At 46.4% G+C, this 23,816-nt stretch overlaps 1 protein-coding gene across 2 annotated transcripts in view; it reads left to right on the top strand.

Annotated features, from left to right (window-relative positions):
• Positions 1-23,816, top strand: part of MAML3 (mastermind like transcriptional coactivator 3) — a 392,129-nt gene that overhangs the window by 352,564 nt on the left and 15,749 nt on the right. The gene's annotated exons all lie outside the window — the stretch shown is intronic.

The raw sequence follows: 23,816 nt of genomic DNA, 5'->3' as shown, positions 1-23,816 counted from the left end.
CTGTAGACAACTCTGTTCCCCCAGCCGTCCACCTGCCTCTTATCCAGTGCTGGCTGTGCGATCCCAGTTTTGCCCATCAGCCTGGCAGTGGAGTCTCGTGTGACACCTGGACGCTCCTTTGAGGAGGACCGCAGTGAAGTTGGGTTGTAGAGTCCCCGTCGAGGAATTCCGTCCTCCTCACTCTCCTCTGCGCGTCGTGTTGTGATTTAGGATGCTGCACGTTTCTGTCATTCTATGCTGGGGCCTCTTTGGGGCTGTTTTGTTGGGCGAACCTCATTACCCATCAAAATGGATTAAACAGGGACAGACACAAGAGCAAAGATGCAGAGAGGTGGGCTTGCCAACCACGGGAACAGGAGAGGGGGTATGCAAACGAGGAGTGCTGCCTAGAGCGCTCGCTGAGGCTGCTTACCAGGGCCAGGTGCTCTAGGAAAGCTGGCAGAAGCCTTCTCTCCGTGAAAACATGCAAGATGGACTGGCGCTGGGCTAGACATGGGGGACACAGCAGTGAGTTAGATGGGCCAGGTCCCTGTGCTCCTGGAACGGAGCATGCAACTGGTAATGGCTGTGTTTGGGTAAGTGTCCCCCAAAGGCTTGGTCCCCAGTCCATGGTGCTCTTGGGAGGGGGTGGAGATCTTCAGGCCCTGGGGGCACTGGGACCCCAGCTCTTTCCTCTCTTTTCTGAACATCCTGGCCATGCAGCAAGTGGTTTTGCTCTGACACCTGCTTCCTGCCCTGATGAGCTTCCTCCCTGCAGGCCCAAAAGCAGGGAAGCCAACTGACCATGGACTGAAGCTTCCAAACACTGGAGCCAAAATCAAACATTTCTCCTTCTCAGTTGATTCTCTCAGGTCTTTGTTGCAGTGACAGTGGGCTGATTAACACAGTAATGAAACCAACAATTGCACAGATCATTCCTAGAAGCCAAGAGTTAGTTGGGATCCTGTGACTTGGGCCAGATTCCTCACACTTGCGAGTCTGTGCCTGGGCCGAGCCGCCCTTAGAAACACGCGCTGGGCTGTGGGCTGTGACGGCTGCAGCCTCCCAGCTCAGATTCCTCCTAAGACATGCCTGCACTTCACAGTCCTCTCGCCGCTGTCCAGGGCTGTTGTCTGTGCTGCCACCAACACTTTACATAACCAGCCCCTGTAATGCATTCCACAATCTACTTCCCCAGAAAGCCCTCCCTGGCTCTCTTTGACCAAGTCAAGCTGGGCTCGTTGAACTTCCTTGGTGCTTCCAGGACCTTGTGCCAATCTCTCTCTGCACCTGCCTCCCCACTTCGTAGGGGTCTGGTGGGGGTCGTTTCCCACCAGGCCAGGTGCTCCCCGGGATGCTTTGTCCATCTCCGTAGCTCCTGTCAAGTCGCACAGCCTGAACTGTGGTGGTCATGGGTGGGCGCTGCCGGACACAGGAGAATGTGCCTCCTCTGCCTGAGCAGAAAAGGTAGCAGTCAGGAGACTGAGTCCTTCCTGAGGGTAATTAAGGAGACAAGAGGGTGCCTGGCGAGGTCAAGCAGTAGAGGCATCGCTGCTGACCAGGGCCAGGGGACGTGGGGAGCAGATGTGAGGACCTCTTCAGTTCCACAAGTGACTCTCCCCCGGGTCTTCTTGAACACACGCAGTGATGGAGAATCCAGCTGTCTGTTCCATTGTCCAGCCTGTTGAAAGCCTTCCCTTTTGTTAAACAAACTCAGCTGAGGACTTTTAGAATTTTGTCTTCTAGAATAATAATTTGAGTCTCTTTTCTATAATAATAGCCCCTTGAGTGTCTCAGCAGAGTTTCTCATTTTCCTTTATCGAATACATCCCTTTCCTTCACCTGTTTCTCATGGTCTTGTCACACAGCTCTGGAGTCCTGCAGCCTCCTGATGTCTCTTAAAACATGGTGCCCTGGGTGGAACAAGACTCCAGGTGGCTGCTGATGAGTACAGAATGGACTTCCCTCCCCGATTCTGCACCTTGAGTTTGAATCCACTTGTTTTACAGCCTTATCTCTTTTGTCAGTTCTTACTGTTCTCATGGCAATGAAACTCCACAGTGTTCCGCACACAACCTGCCCCGAGCAGACCACACTTAATAGTTATAATAACCACGGCTGCCAGTTACAAGTGCACATTCTGTGCCCATGAACCCACAGCTCTGCTGAACATTGTACCATGAGTACCGCCCTTAATTCTTCCACAGGTTCTGGGACGGAGTGAGGTTATACAGTTTGCCCAAAGGGCTGGGATTTGAACCCAGCTCACTCTGACTCCAAAGCCCATGTTCGAACTAACCCACTTTCCCGCCTCCCATCTTGAACTTGAGTAGCTGATTTTTTTTTTTTCTTCACCTTAATTCTAGATAGATCGCTGCTAAGTGTGATTAGAGTTTCTTCTGAATTTCCCAGGAACTTAGAAACTGCACAGGCGGTTCTTAGGTCCCTGGCTCATCTCTTCAGATCGGTGTCATTTTATCTTCTGCCTTTATCCCAATCCACAGCAGTGGCTTCCATGAGACAACTCTTTCCACGTCAGCACCTATCTGGAAGCCAGATTGAAGATGTCCTATTTGTTAAAAGTGTAACAGCACTAAGGAATGATGGGAAAGATGCTTCTTTTATTTTATATATTTCCACAAATCTTTGTTTACTCTTTCATCCTACAACTTTGTCCAACACTGGTGTCCTGTTCACCTTTGCTTCCTGTGTGGAAGGGGGCAGTTGGCTCAGGTCTTCAGGGTCTGCTCCAATCTCCCATTATTCATTTATTCTCAGCATCAACAGTGTTTCCACAACCATAGATGTAATCTTTGATTATTTTCCTTTTTGTAATCTTTGATTTTGTAATCTTTGATTATTTTCCTTTTCCCCAATATTAAAATATTGCACATCTCTATTAGAAACTATGGAAGTACAAAAATAGATAAAGAAAGCCCCCAGCAAAATTGTCCAGTAGTCCTAAAGATGGCCTCTGCTGTCAGCAGTTCTTTGTAGAATCTAGAAGACAATCTGCCCCGGTGTGAAAAGAATTCATTGCAAGTTCTAGGGTTGGTTTCCCACACCTACAACAAGAATCCAACTAGCAGCAGCTGGACTTGTGAAAGAGGAATACCAGTTCCAGGAGAGGAGAAAGGCCAGGCCCCAGGGACAAGGTACGAAGGATGTGGAGTGGTGGGTGGCAGGGTTTTCTCTGCCATGTTCCCAAAGTTTTGTTTCCTTGATTCAGTGTGTCTTAATATTCGATGTTCAAGGCAGTTCACGGCCGTCCCCCGAGCCTCTTGATTTTCTTTCCCCAGGGAAATAACTGGACCATTCTTGTGCTTCAGGGTTTTCTCTCTCTCTGTCATAACTGCTGTACCCCATGCCGCGCTGCCTGGGAGCTTTATCTGGACACATTTCTGTCTTCCCCTACACGTCAGTTTGAGCATCATGGATTAGAGGGGAATCATATGGGCGAGAAGGTTCTCTCTGGGTGACTGTGATTTGTTGGACATCTGTCTCTGAATACATTATGTTCAGTTTAGAGCCCATCTCTCAATCAATCACTGTGATTTTTCACAGATGGATGGATGGACAATCATATAACAAAATCTCCTGTCGATTCCCATCAAGAGAAGTTCAGGTGCCACACTGCCCAGAGGTCCCTTCCAGCTCAGTCATCCTTTGAATGTGTGATTGATATTTTGGAAACAGGGATATCACTTGATATATTTGTCAGTGGCTGGCAATCTCCATGAAACTTTAGTTTGGTCCAGGAAAAAGGCTTGAGAAAGATATGAATTATATAGAGGAATTTAGGGAAGGAGGCAAGCTAGTCCTCAGAGAGCAGGTAACCAGGTGGAAACACCTATTCTGGACCAGCTGTTGATGGAAAATAAAGGGAAGCAACAGGAGAGAACCCCCAAGTGTTTGGGAACATATGGGACATCTTCCTGCAGTTGAGAGTGGCAGGAAAGGATGAAGGAAAACAGTCATGAGCATTGAGTCAAGAACTTGGTTCTAAAAGGTCACAAGGATCAGACAGATAGCAACCATCCACACTGGTGACAGGGAAGCCTTCCTGGGTGCAATACTAGAATGTGTGTATGAAAGGTTGGATAGAAAGACTGAGGAGGAAAGCTGGAGAAAGGGGAAGCGGAGAGGGGAGAGCAAGACCCATTCAGCAATTTAGTAGGACCAAAGTGATCTCGGAGGCCCAGTGGTGACCGTCACCTGGTTGGGCTAGGGAGCTGGGTCATGAAGTGTGCCCTGCAAGGAATATGATTTTCCCTTTTTGTAGTGAGGATGTGGGAAAGAGTACCAAAGAGTCCAAGCATGGTCAGAAAGATTAGCCTCATGCGGGTGGCTTGAGGGTATATTAAAGAGAACCAAGAACTGAAAACAGACTCACAGTGAACCAGGGGAAGCTAAAGACCTAGACCCATGAATCACCAGGTAGGCTGGCGTGAAGGAGGTAAGATCTACCAGATTCTCTGATGGTTTGAACATGATGAATGACAAAGGAAGGAAGGAAGGGTCTAGAATTGTCTTCTAGTTCAGACATCGGACTGGCAAGATGGCAGCACTATTTTCAGAGGACGGAGTAGAGTGGCAGTGTTGCTGATTTCATTCTGGTTCCACAGTGAGTTATCTGTTTTCTCTGCCGATGGCGGAACTGTAGTGCAGGATGCTTAGTCATGCGTTTACTTCAGGTCCTGCAAAGCTAGAGAGCCTCCTTGAAGACCTTGGGGAGAAGGGCAGGGGCTCTGGCTTTGCAAAACCTCCATGTTTCCTTACAGAATTATGCTTGCTTTGATCTCAAGAATATAGTGTGCAGATATTTGCAGTAACGCCTATTTATGGACACTGAGCTGTCAGTCATTAAGCCAGTCCAGAGCAAAGAGTTTCAGGTGAGGGAGGGGGACGGTGTGATGAGCAAAGAGCTGCCCATGCCAGGAGGAGCCTAAACCAGCTTAGCACCGTCACTTCCAAGTCATTTCCAAAAAGTATTTTATTATCAGCTTGAATCTGCCCACCAACCTCCCCAAGGCAACCTCCCTGTGAGGCAGAAGTTGTTAGCTAGCATATCAGAATCCATCTATGGTTTACCATGCGTCAGATGCTGGGTTCAATCCCCAGTACCAACCTCTCAAAAAAGCAAATAACCATTTATTGTTGCAATCGCACTTTCAAAATAATCAACGACCTTATTGGGAGAGGAGAGTTACTTCTAAAGCGTACTAAACAACTGCAAATTGGGATTCAAAAGTTCGATGTAGCTCCTACATTCTTTGCTGTTCTTACGATACAAAGCAGAAAGTTGCTTTTTTTCCTTCTACTACAGGCAACTTTGCTATTGAATTATGTAAATGAACAAGTAACTTTTTAACTTTCCAGTTCCTGTTCTCACACCCCCATTTTGACATAAATTCTGCAAAGCTAGAAACTTTTCTTCAAACTTGCAAAATTGCTTTTAATCAAATTTGGACCTCATAATTCCTCTTCAATACATTGAATTACAAATTCCAGAATGTGGAATTTGTTATTGTTGGGTTTTAAGTTTTGAATTACTAGTTGATTTTAATTATTCCCCTATCCTGATCCATTGCCTAAAATCCATACAAACACAATATAAAAATTTTTAGTAAAAAATAAAATTCATACAACCAGAAATTTTGATAGAACATGCTAGCCATTAGTAGTTTCACCAACAGTGTCTCTTTTTCATGCATGTCAATGTTCATTCAACACTGACATGCAACGTTCACTATTCCTCTCTTAAAACTTTCATTATAATAAATTATATATGTAGACCAAAAAAAGTAATATGGAATCCTGAATTGAACTCATTGCCATTGTAACAGAGCAATAGATTCCAACTTGGTCGCCATCTTTGCTGATAGTTACCTTCAGTCTAAAATGCTAAGGTAGTGAGAGTCCACGCCAGACAACAGAGCAGGCTTTCTGCAGTGTCGTTCTGGGTGCTTCTCTTTCCTGGAGCCTACAGGTGTTAGACTGGCTTATGGCTGTTGAAATATGGAACAGCAAACCAGCTGTCATTCATAAGAATTGGTGCTGGCCAGCTGGGCTCTCCAACTACAGGACCGAGGATGCAGCTTTCCACTGTGATCCACAAGGGCCTTGCCTCCAAGCAGACAGCTGAGGAATCTCAGGTGACAACTCAGGGGAATAGTGTTTGTGGCATCTGGGCATTCGCCACCCTGAAGAGGGAGGGCAGGAGACATCAGGTGTCAGCAGGCTGATTAAGGAAAGCAGGCCTGACTGAGCCCATACCCAGGGCTTGGGGCAGAGGAAAAGAAACTGAGGGGAAAGCTCGGGTGACTCCATGTCGGTATGGTGATCTTACTTGCAGTGTCTTCCATTAGGTTCATTAGGAAGGAAACATGCAGAATCACGGTTGCACAGGCCAATCGGTCGTCTTAAAAAATCGACTCTAAAGCATAATCAAGAGACCCTTGTATATTCCTTATGGGACTATAATTAGGTAAAAAATTGCAGAGGACAATTGGAGAACAGACACCAAAACAGAAGCCTTAAAAATATCCATGTTCTTTGACACCGAGCTCCTTCTAAGAATTTATTTGAAGGAACTACACAGAGGTTGGGACAAGGGTTTATTACTCTCAAGTCTTTATTTCAGCCTTAAGAGGTGAAAATTTGGAAATGATTTAAGTGTCTGGTAATAGACAATTGGTTAAATAAATGATAGCACCTCCATACAGTGGAATGATATTCAGCCTTGAATATTTTGGTGGAAAGTTACCAAGTGATTACCATTTTGTAATAATGATTGGCAGTGGTTTTACTTTTGTTTTATGTTTTCCTATGTTGTCCAAATTTTCTGGAGTGGGTAAATATATAATCAGAAAGAAAAAGTGTAAAGTAATATAAGTAAATATTTAATTTTTTTAACCAGGGATTGAACCCAGAGGCGCTTAACCGCTGAATCACATCCCCAGCCCTTTTTATATTTTATTTAGAGACAGGTTCTCCCTAAGATGCTTAGGACCTCACTAAGTTGCTGAGGCTGGCCTTGATCTTGGAATCCTCCTACCTCAGCCTCCTGAGCCACTGGGATTACAGCACCACCATGCCCGGCTATGTTTAAATTTTTTAATTTAAAAAAATGTGTCTTAATTGACCTCCTAATACAACTTTGTTTGGCATAGTTATGTACATATATATGTTTTACATTATGCATTTGTTTAAGCTTATATGGTTGCAGTCATAGACTGGATGCCATTTTATATTTTACTTTTCACCTGTCATTATAGTTCCATGGGATGCGTGGTCTGTAATTGTCATGTGGACATTAATATATTAATGTACACTCCCAGGGTAGGGAATCTTAATTCTGCCTGGGGTGAAGGGGTTTCATTAACTCCCACCCTGGCCCTGGCCCAGGCCTCCTTCCCTCAGCTCCCTTGTGCTCCTTGTGGCTTTTCATCTCCATGTGTCTGCCTCCTGATGGCACAGTTGCTTGAGGAACAGCCAATGCCCATGTTTCTTGGTAGCCAGGGTGCCCAGCACTGGGCCTGGCACATGCTAGTACCTGCCCCGTAAAGGTGAATGCCTGATAGGAAGGAGAGATGGACGACAACCAATGGACAGGAGGAAGGAGCAGCAGGCTGGACGGTTTGGCAGCCATTCATCTTGGGTAGTTTTGCACGCTGCCGAGTTCCAACCTGGGCCTGGCGGTGTGTCAGGAAGGAACGTGAAAGGTCTGAAATTGCCTGGTTTTCCTTCAGCCACTGTGTAAAAGTACATTTTATTTTCATGGCATTAGACCATTGGAAAGGTCTGTTTGTAATAGTTCTCTTACCAGCTTCTAAAATTCATCTTTGGATTTTTCCCATCATGCATTTGTCACATTCCTTTCCAAATTTGTATCAGTACTCATAATTGCCATTTAAATGCTCACAGCAGAAAAAAAAAATTAAATGAAAGGAAAAGAACTGAAAAAAGAAAGACTGCTTAATGAATGCAAAGTTTCTGTTTGGGAAGATGGAAACATTCTGGAAATAAGTGGTAATGGTAAACACAGCGCTGCAAATGTACTTAATGCTGCTGAACTGTACACTTAAAAATGGTGAAATGTAAGGTTTATGTTATCTATATTTTACCATGATGAAAAAAGGAAGGAAGGAAGAAGGAAAATAGAGAGGGAGTCATGTGGAGCCTGCTCTTTCTATAAATCTGGTTTTTACAGTTGAGTCTCTCCTGAACCAGACTCAAGACTACAATAAGTCTTTCTGAAGACAGGAAGAATAAATTCCTCACATTTGTAGCATATCCTATTATCTTGACCTACAGATAGGTCCACAAAAAAAAAAAAAAGTTCACCCCAGCCTGCAAAAACTTTGTCATCCCATTTTCTTTCCCTCCTTGGGTCCTTACCTATGCCACCACAAGGAAGCAGCTGGTGACATAAGCATTAGCAGCCTGGAAAACACTTTTTTCTCCTTAAAATGATTGCCTGCCCCTAGCTTTTTTGTCTCCTAAGATCATGTGGGTGCTAGTCGTACGCTCTTCTGAGTGACCACGCTACTTCCTACCTGTGCGCAAGCTCTCTTGAAAGAAATATGGACAATCTTATGTGATTAAAAAAAAATTGTTAGCTATCATTTCGAAAAAAAAAACAGGTGTTGGTGCCAAGCCTTGGCCTGAAGGAGCTATCAGGAGGAAGGCCTGGTTCTGAAGGCTTCCCAGGACCTGCAGCCCCTTTCCCTAGATGCCCTATCCTCGTCTCCAAAGAGGGTAGGGAGTGGCCGGCATCACTTACCCCTTCCCAGAGGGGCTGTGAGCATGAAGACAGCCACGCTCCTTCCAGCGTGGGCAGCACCCAGCAGAGGAGAAGCGCTGCCACCCTGGACCCAGCCCCAGGACGGGGTCCCTGACAACACCTGTTTATCCATCCCAAGGTGCACATTCTTGCCTCTCTGAAATCAGGATCCATCTTACAGTCGATTGCATGCCACCAAGTCATAGGCAGGCTTCTCTCTCTCTCTCTCTCTGTCTCTCTCTCTAGTAGTATATAAGTTATGCCTTAAAATGTATGACTCTTGGAGTTGCTGAAATACGAGATGTTGGGGAGGACCTAAAGATAGCCATCTGTGACATTTTATAGAAATTGGTGAAATACCTACCTGCAAGGAAAGTTCAGATTCGAATCTCCAAGTCACAGGCAAGGGAGAAGACAGGGCTAATTCAGAGTCAGGCAGGTAATTATAAGCTTCAGATTTCTGCTGCTGGGCCCAGACCACAGTAGTAATAAATGCAATACAGGCCTCCTTTTACATGGGAGATCCTTGGAGGTCTCTGCTTTGAATGTGTACCTTTCTTTATCAAAAGGAGCTATATTGTAACCTGGCATGCAGACACCACAAGAAGTAAGAATGAATTCTTTGTGGATTCCAGGTCAAAGATGTCATTGTAACTCTGTGACTTGCTGTGGGCAAAATTGTGACCTGGGCTGGATGTATTTTGGTGTCCTTTCCCTCCCTGACCCCAGGCATAAGGTTGTATCCCCCTAAACCCCTGGAGGCCCTTCAGACCTACCCGTGTTGTGTACCATCCCTTAGAACCTAAAAGCACTCTTTAGGTTAGTGGTACGCTCTGGTGTCAGTCATCTAGACTATGCAAAAATGTCACCTTGAGACAGAAATTTGGGAGAGGTATTTTAAAAAGCATTTTATCAATGGGCGTGGTGGCACACACCTGTAATCCCTGCAGCTTGGGAGGCTGAGGCAGGAGGATCAGGAATTCAAAGCCAACCTCAGCGAAGGCAAGGCACTAAGCAACTCAGTTGTCCCTAAATAAAATTCAGAACAGGGCTGGGGATGTGGCTCAGTGGTTCAATCCCCTGAGTTCAATCCCCAGTATCCCCCCACCCAAAAAAAAGAGAAAAGCATTTTGTCACCTCTGGACAACCACCCACCCACCCTCTTTAAGACTCATCCTTTGTCTACATTGCATGAAAGAGCCCAAGGACCGACTTCCGGGTCTGAAGTTCTCCAACTTGGGGGAAGAACGATCGAATCACAGAAACCAACTTACCACTGCCCCAGCCAGGAGTAGGCACCTCCACTCCTCCTACCCATAAAGAAACCCTCATTTTCAACTGAATCCAAAACCAGAGATTTCAAAACGGAACAAAAACCCTTCTTCCCAAAACTCCCAATCCCATTTAAAAGGATGAGGACAGTCAGATGCAGTGGTCCACATCTGTAATCCCAGTAACTCGGGAGGCTGAGGCAGGAGGATTACAAATTCAAAACCAATCTCAGTCACTTAGCAAGGCACTGAACAACTTAGTGAGACCCTGTCTCAAAATAAAACATTAAAAGGGCTGGTGATGTGGCTCAGTGGTAAAGAACCCCTGGGTTAAATCCCTGGTACAAAAATAAGTAAGTAAATAAAGAAATGAGTAAATAAATAAATGAATGAATGAATAAATAAATCAGGCGAAGAGTGGGTGTAGGGCTGAGGCCTGAGAGTGGGAAATGGTAGGATGAAAATGTATCACCAACTTTTAAAATCGGAAATACAGTGGTCGGTCGTAGGGAAACCACTTTTGGGTGGGAGGATCTTACAATCTACAAAGAAATGAACTGAGCTTAAAGAGACCCAACCCCTTCTTTAAGTGTATTTTCTTACTGGCTGCCCGAGGGTAAACTTCTGCACAGGGCCAGACAGAGTGGACCATGGAGAGCTGAATCTCAGCAAGTCGGGTTTCCTCCCATGGCCCAGTGTGGTTTAGATACCGCCCAGTTGGTAACTCCCAATTCCAAGAGCATTTAAGGCTTCCTATCTCCAAGGAACAAAGAGGAGAAAGTCCCAAACTGCACCAAAGGCGATTTCTAGATTCTGCCTGCTTTCTATTTAGTGCAGAGGCAGCCAATACTGACATCCTCAGGACTTCCAGTCACCTGCTGCCTAGAAGGCCTCACCTTCCCTCCTACTCAGTGATTTTATTGAAGCTGGAGAATGACCCACAAGGACACCCACATTAAGTTTATAAAGCCCCTAATGCCACTAGAAAAGGGCAGGGGATTGTCGTCCTCTCTTCCCTTCATAGGTAGAGGTGGGAGGCACCCAGGGGTTTTAACCCTCCCCTCTTTCTCTCGGCATTGAACTGTCATGTGAGCAACCAGCTACCTTATCTGGAGGATCCGCTTTCTTGCAGAAAAATTCCAAAGCATACTGCTATTTGGAGTTTCTTGTGCTTCTCACGGCTGTGTTTGGCATTCTATTGGCACTTAAGGGAACAATAAAACTCGCTGTCACTCTGGTGACATGAATAGTCCATCCATATAAATGAAATGAGAGCTGCCCCTTGTCATCTCTTTTCTTAAGCTGATTTCAAATAACATGAATTCCACTTGGGGTGTATTGCAGAAGGATGGAGGTTCTTATTCCACTCCATTTTGGGGCAGGGGATAAAAAGATAGTGGAATGATTACTGCGGGGCTCAAAGCTCCATCATTCATCCAGGGAGTGAGGGATCCTGTTTGGTACCCCACTTGGGCAGCAACCTCAACAATTAGCACTGCCACCGCAGGCTTGTGAATTGCTTATGAAGACAGAATTTGTCCAGCGTGCTCATGCACACTGTCCAGCAGGAACACCACCTCCATGTCAAGACCTTCCGCACGTTCTGACAGACTCCTGTCTTTCCAGATCTCTCTGATCAGCGGCCCTCAGCCCCTTGACATTTTCAGAGCTCATAAGCCAAAGGAATGGTTCCTGTCGCCACAAGTACTGTGTCTGTGGCGAGATTTCCAAGCTCTTCCTGGGGCTGGAACAATCCGATTTTCACTCAGATCTGTAGGAAAACAGATAAAGGAGAGAATATATGCAAATGTCTATGTTAATGCCACCAAACCTATCACTTGGCCCTTGGTGCCTGAGTTGAGGTTTCTCTTCGTGAAAACTTTTTTAGCATTTTAGCATTAATGTATGTTTCGTGTTTTTAAAAGCTGTATTAATGCAAAGAAACCTGGGCAACAAAATTATTAGGTCAAATAGGAACTTTGCCTTCATTTTACATCATGAGGATAGATATCTTTGTGAATATAGAAACTATACATTTAAAAATCTTTTCTTTCCCCAATTTGAAGACATTCCTAATCTTTCCTGAGGAAGAAAAAGATTTGTTACACTTGAGTCTGTTTAGAACTGTCGGATTGGTTTTCTGTTGGCAGTTTTGGGGTCTCCAAAGAGGAAGGGGTGTCTTCTTGAAGTTCAGAGGCCCCAGCTGCCGTAAAGCATGCCCACCTTCCGTTCATCAGAGATGCAGGACCAGAAATGGTAGGCACACAGAAGCCCCCACGACAGGCTCTCTTCTGAGGCCTGCAAAACTAAGACCAGGTTGAGTCTGCCTTGAGAATGGTGGCCGGCAACACACCAGTCGGGTTGAGACCTCCCTCCGTCCTTCTCTGCTTGCCTTTCCACACTCCCAACCATCTTTCCAAAGCTGGCTCAGACTGAAAGAAAAAAAGAAATGTCATCCCAATAGCTTCATTGTCCTTACCCAAAAAATGTATGGGCTGCAGAAAGCGTGGTTTGGGGTAAGAGGGTCGCAAATCAGCCTTGCCCTGATTTGGAGATGGAGGTGGAGGGCTACTCCCGGCAGCCTCTACTCTTGGTCTCTTCTTAGCTGATTCTACTCTGGCACATCCTCCTCCCTCAGTTTCAGTCATTCCATTTGTGTATTTTGTCCTCTCCTCCCCTTGCTGTCTGTTCTGGATGTAAGTACCAGATATTCGTTTTTCTTTTCCCCCCATTTGTTCTTGACTTGAGCTCCGTGTCTTTCAGCTTCTAAACCCACCTCCTGGTATTCAAGACCTTAGGGCCTCTATTTCCAGTTGTAGACCTGTTCATTTGGAGCCCCCGCAGGGGGTATGATAGGCAAGGACACTGGTGGTGAGCAGCCCTGGCAATCTCAACCTCGGAAGCATTCCCAACATGACCCAGTGCCCGAAACCTCACTTCCCAAGTACCATCTTGTGGATGAGCCACTGGATGATTTAAAGGGATGGAGGCACATCCCTTTAAGTAGACAGATGCTTAATGTACCACAGGCCATGTTGCTGGGAGTTTCTTTCCCTATCTCCTCTGCACTGGGTCACTTCTCTGTGTGTATTCCTGTTGCTCTTAGCAAGAAGCAGTCATAAGATTGTGTGGGTGAGGAATAAAAATCATACAAGATACATTTTTTTCTGTGATGGGGTTCAAACCCAGAGCCTCCCACATGCTAGGCTTTACCACTAAGCTACACCCCAGCCCTCATACAAGATTTTCAAAACTTCCTCCCCCAAAATTCATCCTCTAACTGAAGAGATGCAGACGCCTGAAGGAAACCATTCCCCAAAGGGCAAAGGTTGCCTGTGCTACATGCCTTCTGCCCACTCCCTTCGTTCCCCATACTCCAGGTTACATGTCCTTTGTCAGTGGTGAACTCTGTGTGAAACTGGTAGTACGTTTTAAGGATGTAAATGAGTTGTTCTTCCCACCTGCTAACTCCCTTCCCATTGTCTGGAATCTTGAAAAGCAGTTCCTTTCCCAGAAAAGATGTTTACGTTTGATTTCCCTGCGCCTCCCTTTCTGCTCGCCCCAGCCCTTCCTAGCATATAGACTCAGTTGACTCAGAACAGTAAAACAGAGAAGCACAAACGGAAAATGAGAAACCACAGCTTCTGACCTCTGGCCACCAGGCAAAGTCACAACCAGGTGGCCCAGAATTCCTCCAGGTGAACCTCCAGAGGAGAGCAAGGAGGTTGGACCTAGCCCACTCCCACCCCTACCTGCTGTGAGCGCTTTATTACCTTTAGATCAAAGGAAGGAAAGCAGTCAGTCTCTCTTCTGCTTGTTTTATTAAAGAAATAATCATAGTTAGACACTGTCCTTTTGGTGGGTGCACAGAAAGAACATTCCATACAAACTAGGGAGAGAGTAGGGGCAGGGTGGGGTGAAAAGAAAACAAATGGCTGCCGGCGGAGGAGAACCTGTGTCCAGTGTCTGAGGAACCTAGTCACTTTAGACACCATGGGAAAGACCAGGGCAATGAGGACAGACGGAAGACCTGCAGCCCCGCCCTTAGGTTGGAAAACTCAACACATAGGCGGGCAGCCATATCCCAGAGCTCGGCGGTCATTTTAGAGTTTGGGGACCGGAGTCTGTTTTCATTCCAAGTTTCAGAGGGGTAGGACATTTTTCAAAGAGAAGATTTTTCACATCTTCAGAGAAGATACTCAGTCCCCAAGTTGATGACATAAAACATGTTTTTATCTGGAACCACCAAAGCATTCCTAATTGCAATCACAAACTTTCAATGACCCAGGCGGCTTTCTCCTGAAGAACCATTTTTGTTCAAAATTATTTTTTATCCGATACAAGAGTAACTATCTCATTTCTGGGGTAAACGAGATTTAGCAATAAGACATAGAACGCTGTCCCACTATTCCCATCCCAGAAAGAGCTTTAGCCTAGGAAATAATTAGTTATCACATTTGTTACAAAGACTACTTGCTGTTAAAACCCTTAATTGGGCCACCCTATAACTTTCATTATTCTTTGTTGGGCTTTCTTAATAAAAGTTAAGTGAAACATTTAGCAGGAAGGAGAAAGTCAGACAAAAAAGTTGAAGAAGCACAAAATTTTAAGATTTCTTCTCAAAGTAGTTTTAGATCCTATTTCCTGTTATCGTTCAGCATTTTCACAGGCTCCCGGTTCTGAAGCCAGGTCCCTGAACTCTTAGCAGCCCTGACAGTACGTGCTCTGACCCAGTCCTCCTTCTTTATCCTTCACAGCAAGTGAGACAGGTATCCCATGCTTCCAAGGCTCCTGCCAGGGTATGCATGCATCTGACAGTGGATACATTTGTCCCCTAAAACCTCTGGGAGGTGCTGAGGATGGCTGGAACCTCGATACAGCCAGTTTTCATGGTGACGGTGGCTGGACTCTGGCCACAGAGACAGCTCATCTACCTTCTGAGACAGCCCTGCACCCTGGGGTCTTTCAACCCATGTGGGGTCACTCCCCAGAGGATCACTTTTGTTTACTAATAGAGACTCAATGTCCCCTTCTTCCCTTGGACATTCTCTGTGACTACATCAAAAAAGGGAGTAAATGATTGGGAGGGATCCACTCACTGCTGGTTGAGAAATTGTCTCTTCTTAGGATGGGGGAGAGTGAGGATCAAGACAGGCCAGGAAGAAAGAAATTGACTGGGCCATGGTAAAAAAAAAAAAAAAAAAAAAAATGAGGTGTGTCTACCAGAGATATGGTGGAGAAGGAAAGGAGGCGACAAACACCATCCTTCATGCTGGGGAAGCTTTTCTCAAAGGTTGGTCAACATCCTGAAGAGCAGGTGTGGACTCCCTGGCCGATTCTGGAGTCAGTCGGCGCTCCTGTTCTGATGTTGATCTCCCGAGAGCAGTCACCTTTGCAGGGTGGTAGGAGCTGTAGAAGTTGGTAAATGAAGCTGTGGGTTTAGGTGGAACCGCATGCGTGGCTGGTGAGGATGCTGTGAAGGAGCCCACCTGGATTCTGGAAGGGGGTCATCTAGCTGGAGGGAGAATTCGCCCAAGAAATGTCTAGGAAAACATGGGGGAGGGAGTGGAAATTCAAGGTCCAATCATGGTAAAGAGGCTGGAGTAGACTTTAGCTTCCAGTAGAAAGAACTAGAAAACTGGAGCTACATCACAGACACGTAAACCAAAAGGTGTACGTTTTCTACAGAGGCTAAGTAGCAAAACACCTTTGACTTATAATCCCCATCTGAGACCTATACTGCTATTGTCCACGGTAATGGATTTATTCCTCACTTCAAATAAAAGTTTCACATAAATTTCACCTCCACTCCAGGTCTAGATCCATCTTTAGCCACGTACTTCGTTTTTATCCTCAGCGAAAGGCGTATTTTCCTTCATAAAGCTGAGGAACTTATCTGACCATTAAGAAAACAATAAGTCATGAGCTGGAAGTCTAGGCTCCACCTAAAGTTTCTGATTTCCTCATTATTATTAATAGTGATAATAATGAGAGTAAATATTTATGAGCCCCAGCTAGAGACCAGGCACAGCTGCATTGTACTACCTGAGACAGTTGGGGTGAAAGAGAGTGGAAAGTTTAAGATCTGCAGAGAGGATGATTCCTAATTATTCCAGAATTGCTCTGTGCCGGTACCTGTGTGTCTGGCACGGTGTCAGGGGTTGTGGGTACTAGTGCTAGTGGAATGAACACAGGAGGCTCTCTGAGGTCCATGTTTTCTAAGATCATTTTTATCCCAATTTGTCCCCAACTCTTCTTAAGGCTAAGAAAATACCTGAGCCACAGAGGAACTTTGTTCCAGGACATTGTGCATTCTCTGGCATCATTCATTTCTTCAAAAAATCATTTACTCCATCGCTAAAATTTCCTCCAGCCTCCCCTTTCCCTCTCCCCTGTGAAGAGGGTATTTCAGCTTTAAATACCTGGTCCTTTCTTAGTTTCATATTTTATGACTCTCAGGTACATGTGCATATTAATAAATTTGTTGTTTTTCTCTTGAAAAAAAAAAAAAAAAGAAAGAAAATATCTGGGCCACTTCTGTTCTTTGGAGTCCCCAGGTATATTTACAAAATGAAGAAATGTCTACAGGGTTAAGGATTTTTAAAAAAGTAATGTTATAATTTTAAAAGCGCAGGCCAGTGTAATTATACTCTTAGTGACATATACAGGGAAATAGAATATTAATTGATCATGGACAGCAAAGTCTCATGCACTAACGGGGCACAGTTGGAAGCTATAAAATAGATGCTATCTTTCAACCCCATCAGGGCATCTCAGTGTCTCTGTGTCAAAGCTCGCTTGAAGAATAGATCTAACAATCTGCACTCAAGGTCTTTGTGGATGTGAGGTCCAGGGTCAGTTCTGTCCCAGCCCCACTGGCCTGAGGAGCTCCCTAAGCAGGGGTGAGCCCCTCTCCTAGATCTGCTTCCTCTAGTAGCTGGTTCTCAGCCAGAATCTCTAAATATGTAAAGTACCAATCCCAGATTTTTGAATGTTGCTGCTTTTGTCAGCTTTGCTTGTGTCTCCCAAGTCCTACCTTCCTGAAGCCCCAGCCCCACCACAGAGAAGGCTGCTACTCTTGAGAAGGTCAAGGCAGGACCCTCATCACAGACCTCAGCCTCATGTGACCAAATGTGTTTTGCCCCTATCAGATTCAGCAGTCAGAAAACCAACAGAGCAGGCTGACAGGTCATCCTTCCAGCAGTGTCAAGGGGACACAGAGCAGGCAGTTCTGCAGAAGCGGCTCCTTGCAGGCAGTTGGCGCTGGTCTCCCTGGCCACCCTTCCCAGGTTAGGAGGGTCTGGAACTGATGGAGGAAGCTGAACCCCAGTGATCCTTCCCTCCTTCCTGTCGTAGCGGCCACAGTACAGAGCTCCATTTGGCAGTGTGGTGCTGCTCTTGTCTATAAATGGAAACGCTGGCCTGCCTCCCAGTGTAACACAGGATAGGCCTGTGCGTCACTTATGCAATCTTTGATGACTTCATCAGAAGGGCGGAGCCCTGAGAGAGGAAGGTTGGGGTGGGGGAAATAGTAGCTCAAGAAGAAAAAAATCTTCCTAGCAGCTCAGTGGAAGACAGCTGAGACCACTGCCCCTCCTGACTTGCAAATCAAGGAAAGAAAGGTGGCAAACATACAGCAGAAAGGCTAATGGAGTAGCTGATGAACCACATACAGTCCACACATCCTGACAGCAGCTACATGGATGCTGGCAGAGGCTCTGCTGGCCTCCGTGGGGCAGGTGTCACCACCCTGGTGGCTCAGACTTTCTTTCCCTTTCCCCCTATGGAAGTAACTGGCAGTCTCCCCCATCTCTCAAGTTCTCGAACTCTCAAGATCTGGCCGGTTCTGGCCATGCTCTGTGGTGTCAGCCTAGAATGGGAAAAGCCACAGAGATCAGGCTAGTGAGCTCATTCAGGGGATCAAGGGATTCCTGGAAGATGGTCAGCGCCCTTCACAGCCTTACCTGGGACCTGGGAGTGTCTGTTGAAGCAAGGAAAAGCCAGGCTGGACCCAAATCAGTGGGTCACACCATGTGCAGGCCTTGAAGGAGGACCTGTCACTTAGGGCTATCTGTCACACTCCAGATCATAAAGTAGGCTTGAAGAAAACACAGTCCAGGTCCCAGACATGACCCGGGTCCTTGTGAACTCAGCACATTCCATTCCATGGCAGTTTAGACTGTTAAGGAGGTTTTTTTTTTTTTCTTTTTTTAATAGTACATTAATTAAAAGTAATATACATGCATAATGGAAAATTTGAAAGAGTATAAAAATCAAAGTCACATAAACTTTGTCTGGCAATATTATTTGTGGCAGTGTTTTAGAAACTGCTTCCTCTCTCCCAGCTATATGTTGCGGGTCTTTCTCCATGTGATCAGCTAGTCTGGGAAGGCATGATTTTTATTGGCTGCCTCGTATTCATGGTATGGATGTGCCATAATTTATTTAATCAAGCGCCTATTGTTGCACACTAATGAACTTTTAACCAATTTGGAGTTGCTTTGGTGGTGGAATTAAACACAACAAAGGGATCAAAAGGACTCTATAATTTACATCAAAGGCAGAGGAAAAACATAACTCTCCAAGTTGTGTCTCCACTGAAGGGACTTATGGTAAAATGGTCAAAGTGCTGATAAAGACAAATGGTATTTTTGTTATTTTTACCCCCAAGAAAGTCCTTGAAAGCCCGGCCTTCCCTGTGGCTGATGACACTCTCGCCCACATTAACCCTTTCCTTATCCGTCAGCAGAGGGTCCCATCGGTAGCTTGTAGGGCCATCTTTTTCCCCTCATTCATTTCTGCCAGAATCTACCATAGCCAGTTAGTTGAATTCAGCAAATCCCCACGTCATCGCAACTGTGGACCCAGCTCTGTGCTGGATGCTAGGAAACTCCCAGTCCTGGCCCCCAAGGAACTAAAGACCTTGGCCATACTATAGCACCCTGCCAGAAAATTCTAACTCGTAAGCACTTGGAAAGCCACAACTTTCTACCAACCCCGGGTTACACAGTAAGAATCAGTAGGGGTACAATCATGTGTTTGCCATAATTAGACTCATGGAAAATATGTTGTTGCTACCAGGGAAAGGCAGAAAGAAATACAACAGCACATCGAAATATTAACAATGGCTATGTTTGGGTGTTAAAAAGGAGTATTGCCTTTTTGGTTTTTTTTCCTTACTTCCCTACGATGCTTTTTAAATTTCCCCCAAGTGATGGGGTATGGAGGGCAGGGCGGGAGTCAGCAAACTATGCATTTTTAAAATATAGTCGTCCCTAGTTATCCCTTGGGATTGGTTCCAAGACACAACCCCTCACCCCTGCCAACACTGAAATCTGTGGATGCTCAGGTCCCTCATATAGAATGGCATAGTGTTTGTGTAGAATCCACACACATCCTCTGATGTACTATGTCCTCTCTGGATCACTTATAATACCTAAACAACATAAATGCTATGTCAGTAGTGTTAATACTGTATTTAGGGCATGATACAAGAAGAACAAGTGCATAAGGGTTCAGCACAGAGGCACTTTTTGAAGATTTTTGATGCGCAGGTGTAGAACCCACAAATGAAGAAGGCCAACCATGGTTACTTTATCCAGTGTCTAGGTAGAAATTCCATTCTGCTCATTGAAACCTAGAAAGAATGCAAAGTTTAAAGTTCTGGTCCCCATTACTGCAGGAGCTAATCTAGAACCAGAAACTCAGCACTTGCCTCATCCCAGAGGATGAACTGCATGACCAAGAGCTAGGGCAGCAAGACCACAGCTGCTTCTTTTGTGGTCAGTGTGCCAGATACTGGACCCACAGAGTAGCTGAGTTCCTGTCCAAGTCTGCTGGGTTCCCCAATGCAAACTGCTCCTTTTGGAGGGTAAACAAAGAACTTTTGGGTTGGGGATATAGCTCAGTTGGTAGAGTGCTTGCCTCGCATACCCTAGACCCTGTGTTCAATCCCCAGCACCATAAAAATAAATAAATAAATAAACAAACAGAACTTTTCTGAAACCATTTAGCAGCCCTACCAGTAGGCCCCAAGTGACTGCTATTTCAGTGATAAGCTTCCTAGGTTAATAATCAGTGCCCCTAAATTCAATTATCTTGGGGACACAACCAACACATCACAAATCAAACCTTCTAATCTACCCTTCTTTAACAATTTTCTGAAACAGAGAGGTGTAAATGGGATGGATCTTATTATGGCTCTGCTATGAATTTATTGTAAGCAGCTCTCCAAACCTACAATCCAAAATCATTTTGCAAAGAGGAAAATCTGTAAAAGATGCCACCATCCGGAAACCACATTTCTGCCCTGACACTTGATCAACTTCAAAGGGAATTCTAAGGTCTTAGTTATTTTTTTGTTTCTTTCTCCCATGTATGGTTGGATGGTCTAATCTTTTGTCCTTTGTTTAAATGTCGAAGTTGATACACAGGGGCATCCCAATTTAGGGTACCAGGCAGTAAATTTTAAAATACATATTTTTGTGCATTTTCCGTTTCATTCTTTGATCCCAGTCATTGCTACCTTTTCATTCGGGGTCTATTCCTTTCCCTTTCTGGGATTTTTTTCCCCATAATCCTCCTGGATGGTCTTTTCAATTAAGATTAAATGCACATTACAGTGATGGAGAAGTCAGAATCCCAAGGATGCCACCACCCACTCTGGGACATTGGACAAGTCTCTTAACCTCTCAGAGACTTGGGGGGGAGGGGCTGATCAAGATAAGAGTTGAATTACACAGGTGAAGCACCTGGCAGAGGGCTCTGTCTTATGTGGGTGCCTCATGCATGTCTAGTCAACGTCTTCCATTGTATGGTCTTCTCCATGTTTGGGGAACCCTTTCCAATCAGAGGGGACTTGCCTGGAATCACAGCTTTCTATGGCACTGCCTTAGCTTCACACCAGGTAAGTCCAGTGATGCTGACCCTCCCTTACCCAAGACGTTGCACCAGACTCGCCCCTTCCTCAGTCTGGCCTGCCCCTCATCCTCCATAGTAGAGCAACAACAGATTCTCCTTCCTGGAAGAATCATGGCCCTGAACTCCTTCTGGAATTCATGGGTTTACATAGCAAACATCGCTGGCCTGAGCAAATGAGAGTTTTGTCCAAATGTAGAAGAATTTGCAATAAAACCTAAGCAACTCAGCACTCTGGCTTGCCTTTGAAAGTGCAGGTTTGTCATCTATTCCAGGCCCAGGTTATGGTCAGTGACCAAGCACCTGGAAAGCTTGTTAAAACACCCCCAGAGGATCTGATTTAGGGACCTGGGGTCGTACCTGGGAACGTGCATTTCTAACAAGCCCTAAGTGATACTAAAGCTGCTGCTTCTGGAACCCACTTTGAGAACCCCTGATTTAGCCTATTATTGTACCCAAATTGCCCATACCAGAAGGGGGTGGGTAGCATCTTAGTATTTCCATCTCCAAATTCTTATTGTCAAAGAGGAGTCTTACAAATCAGACCTACAAATCTGGTTTTCATTTCAGGGGTGGGTACTGAGCTGAAGAGGTCAGACGGCTTACCTGTGCCTGTGGGGGTCACTGCCAGGGGCCTCCTCCAGCCCCGCGCTGGGTGTTGGACTTGCCCCTGGCTGCTCACTGCTGAACTCTTGCCCAGCCCTGCAATTTTAGCTTTCACCTCTCACAGACCTCCACCTCTGAAACTTAAAACTTGATAGTACCTTGACAGAAGAAAGCTTCTGCTCACTGAGAGGTTGAACCTAGAGGCCTTTTGGATAAATAGAATTTAGTGGAAATTCCATTGACCCAAAGATGGATTTTTTTTTTTAAACAAAATTACTTGACCTAGTTCTGTGTGTGTGTGTGTGTGTGTGTAACAGATTCGTTTTCTGGAACACCTTTTTTGTTTCTTCAGGTATTCCTAGTCTTTCCTACCCACGATCCTGTGTCTCAGTCCATGCGTCCTCCCCTCCGGTGTCCCGCAGGCCACTGGCACACGCCGAGTGGTTGTGCCGGCAGTACGAGGGCAATGCGCGCGCTGGCCTCAGGGACCCCAGGGCCGGGGCCTGGCCTGGCCACGCGCCCTACCAGCGCGGGGATCCTGGGACCGGCTTCTTTGTTAGGGCCGCGCGCGCAGAGAGCCCGGGAGCGCACGGGCGCCGCTGCCGCCTGCTTAGCCCGAGGCCCCGAAGGACTTGTAGGCAGACAGGCACGAGTCGAGAGGCTAAATTACGCCCCCAGGGAGTTTTTAACGAAAATCCTAAATTTCATTTAGGCTGCTGGTAGACAGCGAGGTGGCAGAGACTCGGGATCCCAGGCGGTGGCGGCGACAGTCCCCGGGCTCGCGCCTCCCGCCCCTCCCCGCGCGCGCCTCGTGCCTCCCGGGCCACCGGGAAGCCCGTCCCTCTCGGACTGCGCGCCCAGGGTCCGATCGCGTCCCCCTCCGCCCCCAGCCTGTCCCCCGCTCCCTTCCGTTTCCTTCCACGTCCTCTTCCCGCGCCCTCCCCCACCTGCAGCGCCCTCCCCGCGGGCTGGGAGGAAAGTCGGTAATAAGAAACCGGTTCGGTGTCTGTCGGAGAGGGGGGGAGATAACCTCGGAGATACACGGCGACGGAGAGAGAACTCATTTTGTGTAAAGAGGGCCTCGAGTCACCAGGGAATTCCTGGATTGTCTCAGGCTGTCGTGTGTGATGTCCATCACGCCGTGCGAACACCATCTGCTCGGTATTATGCTCTCAGTTGCCAGGCTACCTGCTGTACGCAGTAACACTTGACTGCCTGGCTCCACGTCCGCAGCGGCGGCCCAGACGCGCGGGGCGGGGGACAGCCGAGTCCTGATTAAGCCATCTGCAAGGGGAGGGGACGCGGGCGGAGCGGGCGCCGCGTGCGGAGCACCGGGCTGACACCACCATCTGCTGGGGCGCGGGGAGAACAGCAGCTGCTCCCGGAGCCCCGACGAGGAACGCCTGGAAAAGGCCCGATTCAGCCCTGGGCATTTTCAAGTCAGTTATCCACGACGTCGCTGTCACCCCAGTCCCATCCCCGCCGGCAGCCTTTGGTGACAATCCCTCCGAGGAGCCTGCAGTCTTTGGTTCGCCGCCAGTAACCCCGGCCCCTCTCACCCAAACACCGTGCATGTTCTTGAAAACACTTCAGAGAAAATCAAGCTTCCCTGCGCGCAGATTTATAAATAAACAGCTGGCTGTTCTTGGGAGATATTTTTACCGCAGCTGTTTTTTTGAAGTTGAAAACTGCCTGTTTGGGGGAGGTAAGGGTGTTTTTTACACGTCCCACCTCACTCTAGCCTTTAGAAGATTGCTAAGTTCTTGTCCCTGGAGGGGGAAGAAGCGTAAAACAGGTTCCCTGGGTTTCTCGTTCTTCCCTTTATTTTACTGAAGAATGAGAAGGTTTGGAGAGTCATGAAGATCTCTGCAGCCAATTGGATTTGAGGGGAAGAAAATGTATTAAGATTCTGGGGAGAAAGCAAGAGAGGTCGTTGGGCAGGGAGTGGAGAACAAGCCAGTAATTAAAACTAAAAATACTGCATCATTTGGCTTGTAGGCATTGCATGTCGCTTGACGAAAGCTCAGCCTGGTTTCCTCTAATTGCACCACACAGTTTGTGTCCTCCTTAGAAACAAGAGCAGAGACTTGCAATCCTGATTTAAGGGACTATTTCTCATTAAGCCTTCTTAGTCTGGAGGTTAAACGAAGTCATGTAATGTGAAACAGTGGTGGCCCCACCAGCTTAATTTGTACGGCAAGTCACTTGGCACATCTTCACACTTTGCAATACACACCTGAGACTGAGGCGGTAGGTGT

Source organism: Sciurus vulgaris (assembly GCF_902686455.1).
Source record: "Sciurus vulgaris genome assembly, chromosome: 9".
Classification (NCBI taxonomy): domain Eukaryota; kingdom Metazoa; phylum Chordata; class Mammalia; order Rodentia; family Sciuridae; genus Sciurus; species Sciurus vulgaris.
The sequence above is the reverse complement of the archived record's forward strand: the minus strand, read 5'-3'. Positions and strand labels throughout refer to the sequence as shown.